This window comes from Moschus berezovskii, chromosome 4 (assembly GCF_049115385.1).
Source record: "Moschus berezovskii isolate FMDL1 chromosome 4, NW_MosBer_1.0, whole genome shotgun sequence".
Lineage (NCBI taxonomy): Eukaryota > Metazoa > Chordata > Mammalia > Artiodactyla > Moschidae > Moschus > Moschus berezovskii.
Genome location: NC_142463.1, coordinates 105738151 through 105746507, shown reverse-complemented (window position 1 = coordinate 105746507; position 8357 = coordinate 105738151).

Genomic DNA, 8357 nt, shown 5'->3' with positions numbered 1-8357 from the left:
AAGTGATAATTCAGGAGTGTGGGGTTGACATGTACACACTACCATATCTAAAATGGATAACCAACAATGACCTACTGTACAGTACAGGGAACGCTGCTCAATATTATGTAACAACCTAAATGGGAAAAGAGTTTGGAAAAGAATAAATACATGTATATGTGTAACTGAATCACTTTGCTATACACCTGAAAGTAACACATTTTCAACATTATCAACCAGCTATACTCCAATATAAAATAAACAGCTAAAAATAAAACAGTGAGATACCACTACACAGGCACTGGAATGGCCAAAATCCAGAACACTATGATAATATCAAATGCTGACAAGGGTATAGAGCAACAGGAACTCTCATCCATTGCCATAGGAATACAAAACGGCACAGCTACCCTGGAAGACAGTTTGGAGGTTCCTTTAAAAACTAAGCACACTTTTAACATACAATTCAGCAATCATGCTCTTTGGTATTTACCCAAAGATGTTGAAAGACTCATGTCCACACAAAAGCCTGCACATGGATGTTTCTAGCAGCTTTATTCATAACTCACAAAACCTGGAAGCAACCAAGATGTAGGTGAATGGATAAATAAACTGTGGTCTAGCTAAACAATGAAATATTATTTAGCTATTTTTTTAAAGCTAATGAGCTATGAAAAGACACAGAGGAAACAAAGGTATGTAAGTGAAAGAAGCCAGTCTGAAAAGGATACATACAGTATGATTCCAACTGTATCTAGAAAAGGCAGTAAAAGATCCGTGGTTGCTAGAGGCCAAAAGGTAGGGAGGGATGAACAGATGGTCACAAAGGGCAGTGAAACTAGACTGCATGACACTATCATGGTAAATACATGTCATTATAAAATTTCCCAAACCTATAGAGTGTACAACACCAATGAATTTTAATGTAAACTATGGCCTCTGGGGGTAATGATGCCTCAATGTAGGCTCATCAGGTAACAAATTTACCACTCTGGTGTGTGTGTGTGTGTTCCGTCGCTCAGTCGTGTCCAACTCTTTGCGACCCTGTGGACTGTAGCCTACCAGGCTTCTCTGTCCATAGGATTCTCCAGGGAAGAATACTGGAGTGGGTTACCGTAGGAGTGTTAATAAAGGGAGGAGGAGTCTGTGTGTGGATGGAGGTGGGGGTTATACGCGAAAACTCTGTACTTTCTCCTCAATTTTGCTCTGAACTTCAGTCAGTTCAGTTCAGTTCAGTCGCTCAGTCGTGTCCGACTCTCCGCGACCCCATGAATCACAGCACGCCAGGCCTCCCTGTCCATCACCAACTCCCGGAGTACACTCAAACTCATGTCCACAGAGTCGGTGATGCCATCCAGCCATCTCATTCTCCGTCGTCCCCTTCTCCTCCTGCCCCCAACCTTTCCCAGCATCAGAGTCTTTTCCAGTGAGTCAACTCGTCTCATGAGGTGGCCAAAGTATTGGAGTTTCAGCTTTAGCATCAGTCCCTCCAATGAACATCCAGGATTGATCTCCTTTAGAATGGACTGGTTGGATCTCCTTGCAGTATAAGGGACTCTCAAGAGTCTTCTCCAACACCACAGTTCAAAAGCATCGATTCTTCAGCGATCAGCTTTCTTCACAGTCCAACTCTCACATCCATACATTCAAACTGCTTTAAAAAATAAAGTCTAAGTTTTTTTGGCCACATCATGTGGCTTTGGGGTCTTAGTTCCTAGACCAGGGATTGAACCCAGGCCCTCAGCAGTGAAAGCATAGAGTCCTAACCCACTGGACCACCAGGCAATTCCAATTAAAAAAAAAAATCTATAATCATCATTTTCCCTACCCTAACCCACACCACATATTTAAAAATCTGATCTTTTACTAAGTCCTTGGTTCAAACAATAAGATTCATTTGGGCTTACTGAAGCAGGAAGAAAATTTTTATTAAAGTAACTCTTAACTCATCTACTTCAGTTTTGTAACACTCTAATCAACCCTCTCCATTAAGCTAAAGTGGGCTTTCTAAAATGCATTCCTGGCATTTCTCTGGTGGTCCAGTGGCTAAGACTCTGCGTTCCCAATGCAAGGGGCCTAGGTTTGAGCCCTTGTCAGGGAATTCAATCCCACATGCTGCAAATAAGACCTGGCACAGCCAGATAAATAAATGTTTTAAGTGCATTACTAAAACCCTGCAATAGGTTTCATTTGTTCTTAGGGCAAAGTTTAGACAGTTAGGAGATGCTGTGAGTACCCTGCTCACAACCCATTGGCTCACCCTGGATATCACCTACAAGGCACTCCCAAACAGGCAATAATTTTATGTCTCTCAGCCTGCCTGAGGACATTCTCAGAAAAGCCAGGGCAGATCCTCAGGAGCAACCTCCAGCCCACGAAGGACAAGAGTGCTAGGTAAATGGCCCTTCTTCCTCACATCACTGTGACAACTGAGAGGCATGCCCTACATGGCCTCTCAGGGGTCTCCAGCGGCCATGAGCTTCAAGTGCCCAGGGCAGTACCCTGCAGGTTAACACAACCTTTATAGGCTTTCTTCCTTCCTTGTTTTACTTCCCCATTGCTTCACCATGCTTTTTGGAACCACTTTCCAAATGAACTATTTCCACCCAAACTCTTGCCCCAGTTCCTGCTTTTGGGGCACCCCAAACTAAGATAGTGCCCTTACACTATCTGAAATTCCTTTCATCATCGGGCCCCTGCTCTTCCAACGTTAGCCTGTACCACTTCTCAATCTGCACAGTGTTCTCAAGATGCATACAACTCCTTTCGGCTCACTTCATGCTCTCAGTCTTCTAGGCCTTTCCACGTTCATTCTTTTTTTTTTTTTCAAACATCAGGTAACAATAATCAACAAGAAAAATCTTGCAAATAAACAATATTCAAAGTGGGAATTATTCACTACACGTTCATTCTTCTCCTAGAACACTCTGTCGCCTCCTCTTCATCTGACTAACTACTACTCAACCCTGAAATATCTGCTTCAATGTCACTTACTCTAGGAAGCCTTCCTGAGTTTCCAAGTTCATGTTTTGTGTTCCTTCTATCTGCTCTCAAGTCATCCTATTCTTCCCAAATACAGCATTTATTGTATGATTTTGTAAGTTTCCTTAATTTTTCTGCCTCCACCAGAACTCACTAAGTTTCAGGAGTACTTGTTCCTTGCTGCACCAGAACAAACTATCACAGTTCTAGATCCAAAGCAAAACTTTATGATTGGGCCCAGCACATGATAGTTGCCAAAAAATATCCGTGGAAATGGAAAGAATTTGAAACAGTGCTCAAAGCAAGTTACAGGGTAACTTAGCCAAACTGTCAGAACACAGTTCAGAGAAGCAGCACAAGATGCTGTAGTTCAGCTTCCTTCTGATTGTCATCTGAGTCACTCTAAGGAACACAGGATGGACCAACCTCCAACTCCAGAAGTCATGGAAACAGCTTTCAATAAATATGACACAAATTATGTAGATCGATGGATAGCATCACTGTCAGAATAATTTATAATTCATAAACTGATTTACAGTGAGCCTTAATAAGTTAGCAGCAGGCCCTCAAAATCTAATAACGAATTTCTGTAATTTACAAGATCAAACAGGCTGTATCAGAATAGGTTAACAGCAGCGTCAAACAGCAAAATAAAGTCCACTCAGGCCTAGCAGCTCTCCTTCAAGTGGTGACTCGGTGACTTCAGTCAGCAAGGGGGAGGAGGGAAGAGGGGAGACAGAGCATGAAGGAGCTCACGTCTGATATTTAACTGCCTTTGCCCTGAAGTAAGCACATTCCCTTCCACTTACATTCCTCTGCAAGTACCAGTCACATGTCCCCACCAAGATACAAGCTTAGAGACTTGCTAACGCAGCTCCTGGCTGGGCACCTGCTTTCCAACAACTGTCCTAGGCCCTGGAAGAGGAACACAGAACTTTGGTGGTCACCTAGCTGCCTCTGCCACCTACCACAGGAAACTGAACTGTAGCTACAGTACATTCATCATATTAAACGGAGACAGAGTCAAAGACGGGCATCGCCAGCTTCTCTCACAAGGACTCTCACAATGTCCTCTACTCTTGTAGATCTCCACGCCTCTAGTTTCCCTCTGTTCTACCCCCACCTCCACTTTCCATCGGTCATACAGTTTCCTTTCAGAGTAGTTGCTCTAAATTCAAACCTGCCCCATTTAAATCACACCAGTGGCTCTGAAGTACTTTTAGGACGAAGTGCACCTTCCTCAGCATGACATCAAAGGCCCACCGAGGACTGGCTTCAGCCTACTCCTCCAATCTTGCCCCCTGCCACTCCTTCTCTCATGCGAGGCTGCAAACTACCTGCAGTTCCCCCAAAGCATCAGGCAACTTCGTGCCTTCATGCTTGTGCATCTATCTGAAACGCCCTCTCCCCTTGTCCCAGAGCACACTTATGTTACTCCTCAAGATTCTTTCTCTGTGAATCCACAATCCCCACCCCACCCCAACTATAGTTAATCACTTTTTCCTTTGAGCCACCACTTTTCTTGGCACATAGATTAACCATCACTACACTACAACTACTTGCTTTAAACATCTATCCTACCTACTAGACTGTGAACTTCTTAACTTCAGCGCCCAAGTCTTTTCATGCGTTTTCAGAGCCTACAAAATATCCAATATGTACCAGGAGCTCCATAAATGTTTGACGATTGTGTTAATGCACGTATACACATGTGAAGGAATCACAAGTCATGCAGAGTGAATCTTGAGGGATGACATTCTTTTGCTGTTTATAGAAGCCAACAGATGAAGATATTATTTCCAAGCCCATAACTATGCCTCTGGGGCCTCTAATTTTAATGAAGCTTGTAGACTAGCCGCATGAACAATTTCATTCTAAATTTCAGATTCAGCTGGGAAGTCAAAACAATATTTTCTCATTTTCGCTAAGCCTTTTGTACATATTCATAAATTTAAAATAAACATGTAAAACAAACTCAGAAACCCAGATGGAACAGCAATCAGGAGGGGATTCCTGTCCACTGACACATCAGCACAACAGAAAATCTATGTCCAGTCTCAACAGCTTTCTGTGGATGAAGAGGGATTCAAAGTTTGTTTAACTTTTTTATTTTTTTAATAATTAGAACCAGATGAAAATAGGTGAGGTGATTTTATTAAAGAACTTTTTATGGAAAAAATGAATATAGTTGGCCATCTGGTATTCACAGGTTCCACATCTTCAGATAAGGAGGGCCAACTGCACTATGCCATTTTATACCAGGGACTTGAACATCCTCAAATTTTGGTATCACTGAGCATCCTGGAACCAATCCCCCTATGGATGCTGAGGAACTACTATATTCACACTTTTCCTCAATTAAAATGTCAATATTTATACCAAAACAGAAGTGTTCTAAGTATCAGAAGACAATTTATAACCTCTACTAACCTGCCTATCAAACTTTGATATAAATCACACATCACAGTTTCAATGCTTGAGTCTAACTATATATTCTTCGGCGATCAGCTTTCTTCACAGTACAACTCTCACATCCATACATGACCACGGGAAAAACCATAGCCTTGACTAGATGGACCTTGGTTGGCTAAGTAATGTCTCTGCTTTTTAATATACTATCAAGGTTGGTCATAACTTTCCTTCCAAGGAGTAAGCGTCTTTTAATTTCATGGCTGCAATCAGCATCTGCAGTGATTTTGGAGCCCAAAAAAATAAAGTCTGACACTGTTTCCACTGTTTTTCCATCTATTTCCCATGAAGTGATGGGACCAGATGCCATGATCTTCGTTTTCTGAATGTTGAGCTTCAAGCCAAACTTTTCACTCTCCTCTTTCACTTTCATCAAGAGGCTTTTGAGTTCCTCTTCACTTTCTGCCATAAGGGTGGTGCCACCTGCATATCTGAGGTTATTGATATTTCTCCCAGCAATCTTGATTCCAGCTTGTGCTTCTCCCAGCCCAGCGTTCCTCATGATGTACTCTGCATAGAAGTTAAATAAGCAGGGTGACATTATACAGCCTTGATGCACTCCTTTTCCTATTTGGAACCAGTCTGTTGTTCCATGTCCAGTTCTAACTGTTGCTTCCTGACCTGCATACAGGTTTCTCAAGAGGCAGGTCAGGTGGTCTGGGATTCCCATCTCTTTCAGAATGTTCCACAGTTTGTTGTGATCCACACAGTCAAAGGCTTTGGCATAGTCAATGAAGCAGAAATAGATGTTTTTCTGGAACTCTCTTGCTTTCTCCATGATCCAGCGGATGTTTCCAATTTGATCTCTGGTGCCTCTGCCCTTTCTAAAACCTGCTTGAACATCTGGGAGTTCACGGTTCACATATGGCTGAAGCCTGGCTTGGAGAATTTTGAGCATGACTTTACTAGCGTGTGAGATGAGTGCAATTGTGCGGTAGTTTGAGCATTCTTTGGCATTGCCTTTCTTTGGGATTGGAATGAAGACTGACCTTTTCCAATCCTGTGGCCACTACTGAGTTTTCCAAATTTGCTGGCATATTGAGTGCAGCACTTTCACAGCATCATCTTTCAAGATTTGAAATAGCTCAACTGGAATTCCATCACCTCCACTAGCTTTGTTTGTAGTGATGCTTTCTAAGGCCCACTTGACTTCACATTCCAAGATGTTTGGATCTAGGTCAGTGATCACATTATCGTGACTATCTTGGTCGTGAAGATCTTTTTTGTACAGTTCTTCCGTGTATTCTTGCCACCTCTTCTTAATATCTTCTGCTTCTGTTAGGTCCATACCATTTCTGTCCTTTATCAAGCCCATCTTTGTATGAAATGTTCCCTTGGAATCTCTAATTTTCTTGAAGAGATCTCTTGTTTTTCCTGTTCTGTTGTTTTCCTCTATTTCTTTGCATTGATCGCTGAGGAAGGCTTTCTTATCTCTCCTTGCTGTTCTTTGGAACTAGAAGACTCTTGAGAGTCCCTTGGACTGCAAGGAGATCCAACCAGTCCATTCTAAAGGAGATCAATCCTGGGTGTTCATTGGAAGGACTGATGCTAAAGCTGAAACTGCAATACTTTGGCCACCTCATGCGACGAGTTGACTCACTGGAAAAGACTCTGATGCTGGGAAAGGTTGGGGGAGGGAGGAGAAGGGGACAACAGAGAATGAGATGGCTGGATGGCATCACCGACTCTGTGGACGTGAGTTTGAGTGAACTCCAGGAGTTGGTGTTGGACAGGGAGGCCTGGCGTGCTGTGATTCATGGGGTCGCAGAGAGTCGGACATGACTGAGCAATTGAACTGAACTGAACTGAACTGAACTATATATTCACAGTCCACCCTACATGGCTCAGTCCGGTTAATTTTATTCACCAGGGAGATGCTAGGAAACACTGATCGGGATGTAATATATACCAGGTATTATGTTAGGTGTTTTATATTTATTATATTTTCTTCAATCTCCCCATGTGTTAGTTGCTCAGTCATATCCCACTCTTTGCAACCCCATGTACTGTAGCCCACCAGGGTCCTCTGTCCATGAAATTCTCCAGACCAGAATACTGGAGCGGGTTGCCATTTCCTTCTCTAGAGGATCTTCCCAACCCAGGGATGAAACCCAGGCCTCCTGCATTGCAGGCAGATGCTTTACCACCTGAGCTACTAGAACCTGTGAACACCAGATGGCCAACTATATTCATCTTTTCCATAAGAAGTTCTTTAATAAAACCACCTCACCTATTTTCATCTGGTTCTTATTATTTAAAAAATTAAACAAATTTGAATCCATCTTCATCCACAGAAAGCTGTTGACACTGGACATAGTCTACCTTGTTTTATATTTACTATCTTTTTTAATCTCCCTAAGTATTCTTGCCTGGGATCGCAGAGTCGGACACGACTGAGTGACAGAACGGAACGGAACGGAACAACCTCACAAGGAATTCCAGTAAATCCCAGACAGGTTTTAGGCTGCCCAGCACCGGAACTTACAAATGTTGAGGAATTCTCTATCTTAGGAGTCTTGCTGGAGGCAGCTTAACTTCCTCTAAAATGAGGGAAAGCCAGGTATTCACTTTCTAAGACTCCCTTACAGCTATGAAATTAGCAGGAGACCTGTGTCACCAATACAGGAGATATAAGAGACACAGGTTTGATCCCTGGGTCAGGAAGATCCCCTGCAGGAGGGCACGACAACCCACTCCAGTATTCTTGTCTGGAGAATCCCATGGACAGAGGAGCCTGGCAGCCTACAGTCCATAGGGTCGCAGTGAGTCAGACACGACTAAAGTGACTTGGCACACACACATGCACATCACTCTATCAGATAGACTGATCCAGACTTGAATCAGAAGATAGTAACCCAGAGAAACAGGAACAATGAAGAATCTCTGCTAATTAAATGCTTACCTGGGGTCACATGGAACAAAGAGCC